The sequence below is a fragment of the Buteo buteo genome, chromosome 7 (assembly GCF_964188355.1).
Source record: "Buteo buteo chromosome 7, bButBut1.hap1.1, whole genome shotgun sequence".
In the NCBI taxonomy this organism is placed as follows: domain Eukaryota; kingdom Metazoa; phylum Chordata; class Aves; order Accipitriformes; family Accipitridae; genus Buteo; species Buteo buteo.
Genome location: NC_134177.1, coordinates 23884262 through 23900881, shown reverse-complemented (window position 1 = coordinate 23900881; position 16620 = coordinate 23884262).

Sequence of the window (16620 nt, the reverse complement as noted above, 5' to 3'; positions counted from 1 at the left end):
GTATTTGCTTCTCCCCTAGTGAAGGAACTGGAGTATCACAAGAATCAAGGTTCTTGAACAATATTAGGTCTTGAAACTCCTGCCATTGAAGTCAATGGCAAAGAGCTCTGCATGATTAATTTTTAAAACAGAATTGTGTTACTTAAAAGGTTAAAAAGGCTTCGAGAATACAGAATGTGTATATAGTTAAGGACAGTAAGAGTCTTAAAACCCTTAACTTTGGTTTTAAGTACAAACGAATTAACACATCTCCACCACATAGATTGTAAAAATATTTGCAAAAGTTAGCTCTCTAGCTGAGTTAACTCAAGTGCAGTTTTACCTTTCATCAGCCAGACCGCCTCTTTGTTATTCTTTGCACCACGATGAAATGGATAGCTTAAACATCAAAACAACACAGCCTTACATTCTGCTTACATGCCTCTAACAATACTTCTCCCCACCTGTAGGTCACCAGTTCAGAGGCGAACAGGTCATTTCTGTCAGTTCTTCAAATCTAAGACTAGGAATCCACAGTGCTTAAAGGTTTTTTAGATCAGCTTCTTTGTGTCAAAGTTCCTCACCACAGGTGCCTGCCTCTATTGTCACTATAAAGACTGCTGATTTTTTTCTTCAAGTGACAGTCTTTTGAAGTTGGCTTGTGCACTTTGCTGCTGCCTTGCTGCAAGTATATATTGTGGATTAAACAACGACAACAGTGCTCCTACGAATCATCTGTATCAATTGATCTGGGAGATGGGAAGAAAAACAGCAGCAGTTACTGTGAATACTGCCTAAAGCACTCAGTAATAAAGATGAAATTTCAGGAATTGTCTGTTTGTGGAGGGAAAAAAAAGTATGAAGGAGATTATTCCATTGTTAGTTAGAAGCATGTGCACTTCAGGGAGATTTTTTCAATTTTTACATATTCACAGGCTGAAGAAAATTCTTGCAAGGCACTTGATTAAAACAGGAGGGGTTACCTTAATGAAGATTATGAAGGTTCAAAGCTATAGATCTTCTGCTGTAGGGTGAAACTGAGCATTTTTGGCTCAGCTTTGTATAAGAGGTGACACACAGCTGTGCTGCCCCAGAAGGAGCTTTGGGGAAGAGCTGCGACTCAGGTAATGCTTTCCTGATTTCCAGGGAAAGTAAAACGAAGCAGCCATTTACTACAAGTCACTACGTACCCATGTAACAGGACAATAATAACACCAAGCTTTGTCACGAGGGCCTTAAATTGGGATTGCCCAAGAGCGGCTGCTACAAATTACTTATTTAGATAGGATAGTACTTTGCTATTTTTTCTTACTATTTTGTCTCCAGTTAAATTGTCAGTGAGTACAGTAAATATATTTCAACTCCATGAAGAGCTAAGAACCAGTGTTTACACTTCTGTCTATAAGTTGATTTAGCCCTAATCACCAGCTAAAAAGCATTGTCTCCAGATTTCCTAGTGACCTGTCTGGACCTGACAGATCTTGAGACATATTTAGTAACATCAACATCTTGCTCCTCCCTGTGCTCCTTTTTGTCTTCTCTTCCACCCACTGCACTCGGAAGCTTAGTGCCCTCAACATAGTGCAAATGAATTCATATGCATCATTTAAGATGAATGAAACTGTATTATATTACATTCCACGCAATATGCTTTACAGATAAATGATATAAAAACTGATTACCTTTTGAACTGCATTTCGAAGTTTGTAAGCATAGACCAGATTCTGCCACCTTTCAGTTGTCTGTTTCTCTGGGACATTCCAAGTAATTTAAAGGTATTCTCTCAGGAGTACAGTATTTATAAAAATAAGTCATTATTTATGTAACAGATGTACCTTCAGTACTGAATCATGAGGGAGCTTTAACACATGTCTAGACATACATTAGTAGGCTCCAGCTATGATAGGCTTTAAACAGCTCTTCCCAGTAGCTTCTGACATTGCCTTGCACAGCAAGATGAACTCTGGCAACACCAGTGATGTTGGCTTGTATCAGTAGAGGATGTGTTCCCATCTCTTTAAATCATACAGCCATATTAATGTTATTCTTCTTCTGACACTTTCAAGACTGTAGTTTGAGATGCTATCAGCTCACTTAAGCGCTGCAATTAACTCAAGTTGTATGCTAATACAAGCACGATCCTTATACACCCTTTGGACATAGGCTACATTTCTTCACACTGGCAGAGAAGCAGCTTGTGCAGTTGGTATTGACTTTCCCATCGCAAACGACAAGTTTCATGTGCTTAATCCTCAGCCTTCATACACAACATAACAGATGGAATTTTTTACTCAGAGACACACATTTAAAGTGGCTAGAGTAATTAAGCACAGTACATTATTTTATACCCAGAGGATCTCCTCACAGTATGGTAGGCAGCCATAATATTTTCAGGCAAAATTTACTCAATATTTGAACCAAATAATGTTTGTACAATAGTTTGTAGAATTCCCAAATGAGTGTTTTGAATTGATATACTGAGGTATAGATTGAACCTTCAGTGACACGTATCACAAGGCTACTGACATTCCTGCTAGATTAAGCAAGCTTTTACCCTTATGGATGTAGAGAAACAGGTTAAAAAAATGCCTGCTTTTCAACAGCAATACCATCAGAATTCATATCTCAATTCAGCTAGGATGTTATCTCCTCTCTTATCTTTGCTTCACTGTAAGTAAGGAATTTGTTTGTTGTGCAGTCTTTTCCAAAATCAATTAGACTGAGAACCAGTAGGAAATTTTACAACTGATTTTTTTATTCAATATAGAAAGCTAATTCATTAAAACCAGTATGAAAGACTAAGGAACATTTCTTGTGAGAAGATGGAAGGACTGGATGGAGAGAGAACAGCAAGGAGGATTTATCTCCTTAGGTGACAGGGACCTGCTACAGGCCACTGGTTCTGAATGGTCCTTTGGGAGACTGAGGCTCAATTCCAGCCACCAACAGTGTTTAAAATCACAACTGTGATTGGAGCAACATGAAAAAAGAGAACGAAAAATACTCCCAAAGTAACCTATTGTCTTCCTGCTCATCACTCACTTCAGAAGTGGAGAACTAAGGCTGCAGTTCCACCACAGCTTACATCAGTGGAAGTCAGCACTGCTGGGGTCCCTCTCAGTAGTACAAAGCCTAAGTGTCTGTGATGGCATCTTGGCTACACAAAGTCAATACCAACAAACCTGCTGATCCAAATTATTTAAGTTATCACTCCTGACTTATTTCATCACTTCATTAAAAGTGATCCGTCCTGTAAGTACTACTGCAAGACACAAACTCTCCATCAAAATTGTCATTTCATAGTTGTTCTGTTCAATGGATATATGCTTTGAAATAAAAAAGACCCAGTTCTTTGTTAACAAACACTACCTCAAAAGATTCAACACTTCAACCTGCCTGTGTCTGAAGCAGGGTAAAGTTCCCAGTGCCAATATTAAGAGCTCTGAATGTTTAAGTCTTGCTGTGTTACTGTCTTTACTATCTCTTGAACTTTTATATCATACCAGATAAGAAGTGACAATTGTGATTCCAACCAGCCAAGAAATTTTCAATTTCAAATAAAAAAAAAAAATTCCTAAGAAACTTGGAATGAATTCTGAAAGAATTTTTCCTACTTTGTAATCTAGTTATGGAATAGCTTGACTCCATGATGCTCAAGTCATAATCAACATTTCTAATACCTATATAGTAAAAAAGTGAAATACCCTTCCAATGATAAAGCCTGCTGATTAGCATATGTAAGAAAGAAATGAGAGAATGACAGAATACAAAACCTGAGTGAATAAAATATCAATTCTTCATAACTCTCAACTTCCAGTTGAGGATTCAAAATTAATAAAAATTATTGAAAAGCCAAAGTATGTATTGCAGAAAACAAACACACTTGGATGTAAATCTGTACTGCATTCAAACTATGTTGTGAAAGAATTCCTCATCCTACATCTTGTAGTGACTCAGCCCAACACTGCCACTTTTTAGGAAATGTGAAACCATTAATTGCCTTATCTGATGAACTAGAGTCCTGCTAATGACTTATCAATTATCACAAGGCTTATCTTTCCGTTTCTTATTAACCAAAGATGTTCTGGAGCAGACTATCCATGGAATTCCTTAACATACGGAGACCAGACTACTGAGGAAGAAAAAAAACCACTTTCTGTTCAAGAACACCCAAGCACCACTGCATCACCATTCCACAAAAAAAAAGAAAGACAAAGTGGATATTTTCTAGCCACATCAGAACCACTTTTTTACTTAATTCTCAATACCTCCTTCACTTCTGCGATAACTGCTAATGAGTCTGATTTTATATAGTAAAAAAGGCCAGATTTGTAGGAATAGATGATGTCTTATTAGCTCAACCAATGTCACTAGAACAAATTGATAGATTCTGTAAAATGCAGTCTCCTTTTGAGGAAAAGCTTCGAACTAAAATTTGTACTCACTTGTAGAGCAGGGCAATGGTATGTGCCTTGAAACACCCCAAATTTGTCATTAGGTGATTAGTAACTCACACCAAGGAAGGCAAAAGCACTGGATTATTGGTTTCACTTACAAGCGCGTACAGAAAGACACCATCAGATGAATCAACAGGAGATTCATCCATTTACTGCATAACAGTACTTTGAGAATGTTTCCTAAGGCAAGTTTGGTATGATTGTGAAGTTAAAGCTTTATTAACTGAAGTATTTGTTATTAACATTTCACTGAAAAGTATGGTAAAGTCATTAAACTCTGAGTCAAAGATAACATGGATCAAAATAGAAAACTTGAAAACAAACACCACCCCACCCCCCCCCAAACCAACCAAAACCCCCAGAAAAGCCAAATCCTTTCCACATTTTAACATTTTCTTGGGAGGAAAGAGATAGACCTTACTGCAACAGTAAAATCGAATCAGTATGAAGCCTGTCTAATCGCCTTAGTTCAGGACTCTGCCAAGAGAGTTGGTAACCCATCCAACTTACATTAGTTCGTATTTTATCCAATACATAACAAATCCAGCGTAGTCCAGGCTAACAGTCCACACTGATAAGATTAGTTTCTAATATGTGCTTGTATGTTAGCAAAGTTTGTATTTGGATGTTTAAGAAAAACAAATAGGGAAAGAGCTGGCACTACTGATACAGTTTTCTTTTGTTTCTACATTTCAATGAATATTTACATTGAGCATTTATGGTATTTTGTTTGCTGTACTTGCAACACTGCACATGTGGGAAGCCAGACAGTCTACCTACAGACTTTGCTTGTCTGATGTGTTAGAATGTGTTTTTAAAATTCCTTTAAAAGAACTGTTGTAGAATTTAACTACTTGTGCTATACTGATAAAAATCACTGCTTATTTTGTTAAGTACTCTCTCATATTGTTTTATGGGATGCTTTATAAGTATAAATTAATAACTATCATCCTTTGTCATTTAGTATATGGAAAACCAACCAAACCCAATTATGTGCAAATTTAGTCGTGGCTAATACAGATTCCGATTAGGTCTACCACCTTTTTTTCTTGTGGATAGAGGTTGTTTTTACTAAGCAGTACTTTCGAAAATCGAGTACTGCAGTTCAAAACATGAGTTTTTCAGCTGTTAGGTATGCAATTAAAACTTCTTTGAGGAAGAGTAAGATAACACATGAAGATAAAAACATAACTCTAGAAGGAAGGTGTGATGTTAAATCCTGGATATATCATGCCAAGCACTGGTGATTTAGACACCAAAAAAGGTAGGTGCCCTCTCAAAAAAATTATCTGGCTGTTAGAGCACAGGACTGACCATTAAGACATCTGAAGGCCATGCCTTTGCCCACTGCTAAGGCAGGCAGTATGAAAATTATGTCAGTATGAATGGTGACTTTACTTCTTCATGTTGCTGTTTACACCGTGAGGACTCTAGGCTAGTAGGTGCACAGACAAGATTAACAGTAAAATAGTAAGGCCTTATTAGACTCTTGAAAGTTAACCTATTCATAAGTTAGTCCCTAATTCAGTAAACTATTGAGCACATACCTAGACATCTTCCTTATTTGGACCTTCTGATCATCAGAAAGTGTTTCAAGACACTCAGAAGACCCTTTACCTGTTCTGGGGATCCATATCTTCTTGTAAGCCCTTTCTCTTTGCTAAAAAAAACCCAAAAAACCCTCAATCAAACCCCCCATCCCCTAAAATTCCAGACCACTGTTGATTGGGACCACAGTTGTGATCTTTCAGATCACAGTTGATAGCTTCATAAAAAACCCAGAAATCCTCTGTAAAAGCTCTTCTTGCACCATTGCAAGCCACTAATCATGGGACATTTAATCTAACCCAAAGGCAAACTGTTAGCTATGAATATTTTTCCTAGCCAGTGCTCTAAATGTAATAATGGTTTTCAGAACGTGTGGGTCTGGCTCACTTCAAGCGGTTTTGCTCCTTCCTTGACTCCAGCTGCAAACTACTAAACACATACTTTTTTAGGTCATTATGGCCTAATGTCTGTGGCATTACATTATTTCAGTGACATATCTTTGAACATACCGTAATTCCAAAAACTGCAGGTCATCTTGTAGGCTAACCGGAGAGCAGGATTTTGTATTAACTCCATCCTTTTTCTCCATCTCCCTTTTTAAAAAAGGAAAAAAAAAATTTGCACTGCAACTTCCTTTCCCATTATTCCCTTCTTGGTAATGAGTCTTATAAACTTGCCCTATTAGGTAAAACCATTGCTAGCGGCAAAAAGTGCACCACCACCGAGAACATCCTCCATCCTGATAAATCCTGGCACAGAACCAGACACAGAGGATAGCTACAGCACAACATTCATAATCAGAGATTCTTAGACAAGGAAACCTTGCCAAAGATGACTTCTACTCCTCCCCTTAAAAAACAAACAAAAACCCACACATGCACCCAGGACAATGAAACATGCTCTGAAGACAGCTGTCTTCAGAAAGATACTTTTTGTGGTCCTTTTCAAAAGGAATCAAGAAACTAATTCTTCATTTAATTTGCTCAGGTTAATCCATGGTCCTATGAGTTAGATACATATTTACCTACTTAAACTCTAATTAACTATAAAATAAAATTAATTTGGGCAGTTTCTTTTTAGGAAAGGAATGTTCAGAGGAGCAAAATTTCTATAAATGAGGTACACAGTCTGTCACTACAGTGACAGAACTCCATGAATTGTCAGACTCATCATTTCAGCTTTAAGTGACAAATTTAGTAAGAGCACACACACTTAAGCACAATTTCAGCCACAATCTAAGAGTTATGTCAGTTGCTCCATTTGGTCAGTTTTATGCCAGTGAAAAATGGGAATTCAGATATTTTGTCAACATAAGCTGCGTGAGGTACTATCTCCTATGAGCCATGCTATCTCATGAGCAAAAAAATACCAGTATTTTGCATGAATGCAAAACTTAAGCTTTGTGGTTTAACACTGGCAGCAGTATAAAGCATAATCTGAACTATGTGAGCACAGTACATTGAAGCAATCACTCTCCTTATTTTGTATTCTTCCTTGCTGCAGCAAGAAGCAGCAGAACACAAATTATTTTTTCCAACAGAAAGAAAGCAGGCATAACATGGAAATTTTTGTCACTATATCAGTTTTTTATACCTCCTGGTTTTCACCATGCCCAACCATAGTCAGATTCTCCTGGATGCACAACTGCAGCTTCCTACTTTAGTAAGGGGAAGGACATCAGTGGTTCTGGGCTCTTAAGCACCCAGCAGGGAGAGCGAACGGAGTTATGAAGCTACCACTGAGGGAGACCCTAATCTGGACAGGATTGGGAGGTAGAGAAAATTCCAGATCTCATTCCCCACCATCCCCCTTCCATGCCCCCATGCATGTACACACATATGAAAGGAAACCGTGGAGAAAGACACCTGCACAGATTTTCACGTGTTACCCCAAAATGGAAATTTCAGTGTTTCTACCAAAGCCCAAAGACCCACAGGCACCTCAGGGCACAAGAGAGCCATGCCTGCAGGAGAAATGGAGGACAATGTCTCAGAGGTGGACAACGACCTCAGACAGCCCTCCTACATGAAAGCGGGAAGATGTATGCCAAACTATTACCCTTACACAAGCACTTTTGGAAAGCTGAACTGTTTTTTAAAGACACTTGCATGTTCAAAAAAGTCTCTGTCCCTGCCCACCAATTTCTCATTCCTCTTACCAACAGCCTGGCTGGTCTGGCACTTTTGGCTCTCTGGCACTGGAAAAGCCTAGCAAGATTGCTCATTTCTCCACAAAACCTTGCTGCAGACCAAAGAGCTTTAGCTAAGCATGCACATTTTGGATGTGTATACAAACCAAACCCAAACATCTTGAGATTCTTCCTTCACTAACTCCAAACACATTTGATATGCTTAAACACGCATTGTATTCTGTCAGAAACCAAATGGCTATTTGCTGTTCCAAATAATCAGATATATTTTGCTGGATGATTAACAGAAATATTGCTCACCCAAAGCAATCAAACTTTCATTTACATGTTTAAGAGCCTGACCTACAGCCCCTGAAGTCTGCGGGACTATTTCCAGTCACTTTGACAGACATTGGATCTAGCTTTAAGCGATTTTTTTCCCCTGGGTATATTCACCCATTAAAGACTGAACTCAGTACTGATTTTTTCACACTGTAGCTAAAAGAATGAATATACTTAAAGCTTCTTATAAGGCCGGATATCACTAGGTAAATTGAATACAGAGGCTTGTTTTCCTTACATTTGGTTTTGATGTTCTGTTCACTGAGCCTATGACTGCAAAGGTTATAGATGATGCAATTTATTTTCCTTCTGCTTTTTACCAGTAGAACACTGCTCCTCTTCCTAGATTAAACACAGGCTTTATTGCACATTTATCTCAAAATACACTTCTTTGAAAGGTTCAAAATCTAACAGTATGTTTCACATTTGCTTGTAGTCTCTCATTTTTATCCTAGTCTTGTGAAGAATCTGTTTCCAAACCAGTTTTGCCCTCCTAATGTCAATGGTAGGTTTGGCCAGACTTTAACAGAAGAAATACCATTCTTGAAATCTTTGGAAGCATCCTGTTCCTACAACAAGCACTGCAGACATTTATATTATCACCATTCCATTACAAATATGAAAGTAAAGACATGGCAACCATGTAAGATAATAAACTATCTTTTCTTTTACTTTTGATTTTATTTTGTTCCTATTAAAACTGAAGTTATGTAGGCTGGTAGTTTTCCATGTTTATTTTGTAACTACCTACATGGATAAACCTGCTCATTTTCTACTGAGTACTGAAATGTGTTGAATTAACTGCAGAATGCTGATCATATTATTATGTGCTATGCTTGATTACTTAGGCATTATCTTAAAAATACAACCATATTTCTCTGTAAGTACATTGGACAACACGTAGCCATACTCAATCTGCACATCTTCATACCACACAGTGCTTTTTGTTCCTGTGTTTGCTATAAATACAAAATTGAAATCAAGATCATGGCAAGAATAACTGTGTAACTAACAGTTTGCATACAGGTTTTGAAACCAGACTTTTTTCTTTTTACATTCACCAAATAGCTTGTCTTAAAAAAGAGGCTATTATTCCTCATTTTATTTTTCCAAGGAAACTGGGATCTAGCCAGTAACAGGTAAGTTCATATTATCTTTACAGTAAAAGGTAAGTAGGAACTGCATTAAGAAATCTAATTTACTACACTGCTTTTAGCTCAAAAGTAAGCTTTCCATTACATTATTTGACTTCAATTAGTGTCTAAGATTGAAGGTAGATCTATTCATTCATAGGTGTCACGTTGCAAGTCTGTTTTACGGTATTCCTCTGACACTAGTCAATTATATGAACTAATTGAGAGCAAAACATTCCTGTGCTGCTCTTGTGTTGTCCAACATTTCAATAGTTTCCAGAGGTCCATTCTGGGTACATGCCTGTATGGTACCCTTAACCTATAGGTTTTAATCAAATTATCTTCCTTTCTAACTGGTCACAGTTACATGTTGAGCAACTAATTATATGTAAAATTTTAACTGGTATATTTGGCAAATATATACTAAATTTTTCACATTTCTTATCAAGGGAATGAAGTTAACTGTAAGCAATACCATAACCAAAAATAAGTTGTAAACTTTCAAATAATCAAGCTCATATATGCAAGCAACTGTGACACTTTTGTTCTAAGTACTCTTAATACAATGTATAGGACAGCCATAGCTAGAAGTGTTCAGAAAAACAAAAGCAAAAAATACAAATGGTAGGCAGTGCTCTCAAATTTTAATTACTCTTCCTATTTTACAAAAGCAGCAATGAAAACAGTTACTGTTGTGCTCAGCCTCTGACTTGCTGAATATATTACTCAACCCCCCCCCAACAAAAAACTACTCCATTATCACTACCAAGACTTCATGCTTTGCTTTAACAGCTACTGCAAAGCAAAACTTGTTTACAAATTCACTATTTCAATGTAAGAAAGAAATGAATACTCATGATCAAATTTCAAAGTGGTCAGGATTGAGATCAAGCTTTTCATAAGCACTTGATACACAGCTCTTCCAGCTTGACACCTATTAAGCATTTCCAGTCTGTGATTTTGACTAGACACTCAATCAGGAGTTTCCTTCTCACTTCAGTCCATACATGATCAAGACTTAAAAGTCCTTTAGGTTCAGAGGAAGTGAAAATCCAGAGTACGGACTTGATTCAATCCCTAAAGAAAGTAATGGAAAGGCTCTGCTGAATCTAATGGTGCCTAATAAGCTCCAAAACATTTCAAGCTGAAAGTCAAACTTACCAGTATTTACCAAGCACTGTACAGAAACCTTTAAGTTTCTAGAAATGGGTGCAATAATGAAGAGTTAATAGAACACTAAAGTAACATAAATTTTTAGAACATTCAAAATTGAAAAAGAGAAATTACCAAATATAAATCTATGATTTATATTTATAGAGGAAGAAAAATAATGGAAACATTAAACTCAAGAAACTGTTTAGATGTGCTTTCAAAACTAGAGTTAAGGATAATGGTCAGTATCTGGTACTGTAGAAGATATGCAATACATCAATCGCTTCTCCCAGTGAAAAAAAGTGAGCCAGTGTTTCAAAATTGTTTTCACAGAGAGACAAATGAGTTCTGCTGGATCACTTAAGCAGAATTAAAAAAAAAAATAAATCACAGCAGAATCCCTAAAGCTTGTGAAAATTCAGATTCCTAAGATGCTTTTCATAGAGCATTGATAAGTACACACATTCTAGTTTTACTTCCAATACTTTTGTACCTGAATTTTTTTTTTAATAGAAGTCAACACAAAAAGGAAAATTTCTAGCAATAAACTTTCAGGGAATCACTGTAATATGTAAATAGTATGCAATTAAGCTCAATTCAGCCCTCAGTGAAGTCTCAGTATGACTTTATCAGGTAGACATGATCATCTGCTTTCCACTACAGCTAATTAACAAAGGATTGACTCATTAAAATCAGAGCAAAAGATATCACTTGTTCTCTGGGAGAAGCTGAAGAAGGAAAGTTTGTAAGGGAAAGAAAACAAGCTGCAGTCTCACTGCTCTCTCCGAGACCATTGCCCTCCCATGCTGACAAGGGACAAATTCCAGAGTAACCAAAACATTTTGTTGCTTTCTCTCTCTGCTGCTCTCTTCGTTAGTAAATATTATCCTAAGTACCTCTTGAGCAAACACTGTTGTAAATAGCCACCTGTTCGTTGGAACGACACTGAAAAAGCTAAGTACCAGCTAACCTTCTTCAGTTATGTTTCCACTGTCTTCAAACCAGTAAAATAGGTTTGACCTGATTTGCTTCAGCAAAGCTTCCTTTGCTAGAACATGGATTCATTGACAACAAAGACCCAAATAAATTTCATATCCTAATCACATTAAAGTTGCATGCTGTTAAATGCCTTTGTACATCTTAATCCTATATTTAAGAATCTCTGGGTGCTTTTTTATTTTGTCTAAGAGGACATAGATTTCACTAATGTCAAGCCTTACAAGGGCAGCTGATAGTTACTACAAGCCTAGAGGCCTGTGCTCTCTAAGGAAACATTACAGGGTTTTAAGCTTTACACGCACATTGTATGACAAAGAGCACAAGGTACCTTCTGTCCTACACAATTCATCTTAATTAAGTAGAAACAAGATAGGAACTCACATTGTACAAAAATGAGATAATACATTTCGCAAGCTGTGATGAATGTGTCAAAGTTATTACAGACACCAGACTAACAAGACCATAGAGCCGGTAATGATATACGTTATATGAACATCCTTTCCTGAAAAGGAGAATATATCATTTTAGAGGAAGGTTCTCAGACAAAAACCAGCAAACAACCCTTTCTAGGCAGAATAGCTCAGTTATCACAAGTATCTCACAGAGCAATGGAAACAGTTCAAACACTCTCAAGATATTGCTTGATAAAGGAGACTACTGCTTTTCACAACAGCCTCGACTGAATCACCAGAGCAGCCATTGCTGAAGGAACATCCAGGTGTTGCTGAGCTTGAACAGGAGAAGAGGCTGGGAATGAAAGGAATTCTGCTCCCCTACCCACCCCAGCTGCCACTGCCTTTTGTTCCTCTATTTTTCTCTCAACTACAGCCACATCCCATTTCTGAACAAGTGACAGCTCCCAAAACTTGACCACCTGGCCTTTATCAATAGGCATAACCATAAAGCCCCCAGGACCTGGGCCAGATGGAAAGTAAAATTCAGCAACATTCATGAACAAAAGCACTTACACACTAAAGACTTGTTGTTTCTTGGTGAAGTTTAGCATTGTTTACTGACAGGTCAGCACTAAGAGTAAATCATCTCCTCTAGGAATTGGTGTCAACACTTCTCTGGCCACTGCTAATTGTTACTCTATACTTGTGTCACTTACAGACATCACCACAGTAAAACACAGTTTGTAAATTACTTCACCTTCATGCAACAAACCAGCACCTGAATTATAACACGGTTTGCTCACTCAGCAGTTTAGCAATGCACAAAATATGCTGCTCACAAGCACTTTTAAAAACTTTCAAATGACAATTGCCTTTATTTGATGATCAAGTCAAAACAAAGCTTGGGGTTTTTTGATTGTTTTTTTACATCTCAACCATGATAACTGCTAAGTCTCTGATAGGAAACAGATTCTGAAACACTAAAACGTTTCACTTGAATTTGGTCACTTTTCATTTGCTGATCTCTCAAGTTGCAAAGATTTCCTTTTTATCAAATGCTACTTATATCTTTTTGATTATATGATTAAGTTTAAATGCTACCTGCAAATACCACATGTTAACAAATATTTTGTTTTATTGAAAGGTGACTTGCAAAGCAATTTTCAAAGCATCTAAAGGGAATACAACTACACTGACTAGCAGGGGACCCTGGGACTAGAACTAGAGCACTGCAGTAGATGTCAGCAACAACAGCAGAAGCCCAGGGGAGAGCCCTTCGCATTAGTGATATGCCTGCTTAACCTGAAGCTCACACACAGCCTCATTCATTAAATGCAACAAAACTACACAAGCTTAAAAGATTTGCAGGTTCTATCATCTGTGAGAGGGCTGCCTTATCCCACAGAAATATGAAATGCTGTTCTTCAAAAGCTTTAAAATATCAGTGGGGGATACTTTATTTTAATCAAGCTGAGGAAATTTAGGTTCCAAGCCAGCACACACTCCTGCCCCTAATTTTTATTAATTAAATCAAGCATAGCCTCAGAAAAAATATTTTGCACTTAAAATTAACCTAATGTGTAACTGTTTGTAAGCTTTCCCCCTAAATATTAGTATAGGAGCAAGTATGAAACAGCAGTCATACGTATCTTACAAATAAATAGTTGCAGAATGTATAATATATTGTTATAATATTTGTGCTTTTAGTAATCAAACCAAGAATAGAATGCAGTCTTAAAAAGGTGTGATGTTCACTAATCGGACATGGAATCCTTATTCTGCATATAATTTCAGACCAAAAAAAATATTTTTTTCTCAATAACAAAGGACCAATCTAAATATTATTTATGGGGTTTCAACAGGAATTTCATAAGGCCAGACCATGCCTACATAAAGAGATAAAAATGGACCACAGGGTTTCAGAAACACAAACTTCTGAAATACTACTCATACAGTGTTAATCTCCAGGACTGAAGAGACAAATCTAGCCTCGATAGCCTTCACTTTCAAAAATTTTATATTTAAATTCATCAGATGACATTTTCTTAAAGGAAAAAAACCCCCAACAACCTTTATGAGGAACCAGCTTTTCTTATTTCTGAAGATGCAGTTTTCCACTGTTTGAAGCTTTTATTTTTCATTGTGAAGGCTATGAAGTTATTAGTACTAAGATTCTCTTACTAATTCTACATTAATACAGTGCCAGTAAGCTCCACTTTAAAGAAAAAAAAAAAAATCACAGGCTTACCATGAATTCAGCAGTTGATGCTACTGTATTGGAACCCCTTGTTAAGTTGTTACAGAGAAGGGCCAAAGAAAGGAATCATAGACTTAGCTGGCAGGGTACCCTACCTAAATAACTTTTCTTCCTTTATTCTAATTGCATTTCCTTTAGAAAGTAGAGATAGACATGCAGAAACTCGAGATACTGTTTGGTGAAGTTGCTTTCTGCTACTATGGGAGATCACAAATTATTCAGCAACTCTCAGACCACATTTTGGCATATGTGTCGCCATCTACCCCTTTATACAGCACCTTCAGTGCCAGGAATTCAGCAGTACAAAAGCAGCAACAGATTTACACTATGTAGAGGAACTGTCTGGGAAAGAGTTATAGTCTTGTGAGCATGTATCGTTTCTAGAAGTGGAGGATAGAACTTTGTGTCAGTAATATGACAGTCTCAGGGATTCATCCAAATGCCTTCTTGCCTTAAATATGTGTAAAAAGCATATATAAAAACAGATGCTTATTTCATTAAGCTATTGCTGTTGAAACCTTGCAAATTGAGTTAACGCATTTTATGGTGTGCTAGATTAAAAGTCAATGACTTCAACATTTAAAAAAGATTCTTAAGTTCTTTCTGCCTTTCCTCACTCGACTGGGCCTGCAATCAACAATTTCCTTCCTGCTCCTATGACATGATAGAAAAAGAGCTGGAAGGAATAGTAACTTTTTCAAGTTGCACTGCTAGAACTTAAATCTATTTCACTCTCATCACTTGTTTGAAATGTTGCGTTAACCTTTCCTTTCAAATAGTAGGACCAGTGGCATTGGTATCAATTTGAAGTATAGGCTTCTTTGTTATAAATACTACAATGACCATTCGTAAGCTGTTATAAGCCAGTGTCCACATTTGTTTAGCACTGACCATATCTGAAATATGAGGTTTTTTACATCCTCTTAGGTAGTAATTGCCTGCTTTAGATAGATATGATAATGCGACAACCTGCTTTGTTTCAGTTGTTCCAAACTCTAGGACTTCAACTTACATTATATCTATAGGGAAACAAGCAAATCTCTCACATTACCTGAAAAATAATCAGGTGAACTAAAAATAGGAGCTCTAATAATTTTTTATTTTTAAAACAACTTTTATGACCATGCAGAATTTTGCTGTTGTGCTAAAGGCATAAACATAGACACAATAATAAAATAACTTTGCTTATCTGTAAAGAAATCTTAAACACCTTTTTCTGCCTCATGGAGGGGGAGGGAGAGCAAAAGACTTTTGCTGGATTTTAGAATTTCTTCAGTCTGACAAAGCATAAATATTCTGATACATAAACATGACTAACTACAAAAATAAAAACTTTACCCTAGACCTTCAGTAAATTAATTGTAAGCTCAACAATAACTATTAACTGAGATCCTCTGTGCTGCCAGCCAGCCAGATTAAGAACTTGAAACCATTCCTTAGGCAAGACACACATGTATTAGTCTTTGTCAGGGCCGTGACTACACTAACTGGCATTAATTGCCCTTACCAGCCTCACCTGGTACCCACTCTCACTCCTCAAGAAACTCCCTTTAAACTCAGGTTGGTGGGCTCAGTCTTGTGCTGGTTTATGTTGCAGTTGTATCTTCTTCAGATTTGTTTCTGCTCTTAACTGCTGTGTAGCTCTTGGAGCTGTGTTGTAGCCTCGTCTCTCACCTTGTCTCTTAGAAGGACCTTGGACCTAAACCGTAGCTGGTTTCACTTGTTTTCTCTGGCCCTATTCCCTGCTGTTCCTGACAGGACATTGGACCCAGTTCACCACCTCATCCTGCCTGGGGCTGTCAATGGATTCTGTTATTAGCATCCTGCTTGGATGCCATGGGCCTGCACTGTAGTCAGTGAGGGTACTGCCTGTCCTGTGGTCACCCATGACTTCTGGCTTGTCCTTCCTTGTGGAGTAGCCCTGTTCTTGCTGCTTCCTGATACTCTTCAGAAAACTGCAGGAATCTTCATTTTTTTGATACAAAGGAGCTGTTTTTGTTATCAGTGTGCAAACAAAAAAGGGCATGATTTCTTCAGTTAGCAGGTTTGAACACCAAAAGTATTATAAATATCAAAGAAATCTGGGAGACCAGTATGGTGCCACAGTACAACCATATAACTGCCATTGAGGAATTAGAGTATGCTATGGGTCTCAGGAGACAATTGGAGTTTAGCTGTCAAGTAAGAGATTTGCTCTCTCCTGTCAGCCATTGGTGCTGGTAAAGATTTT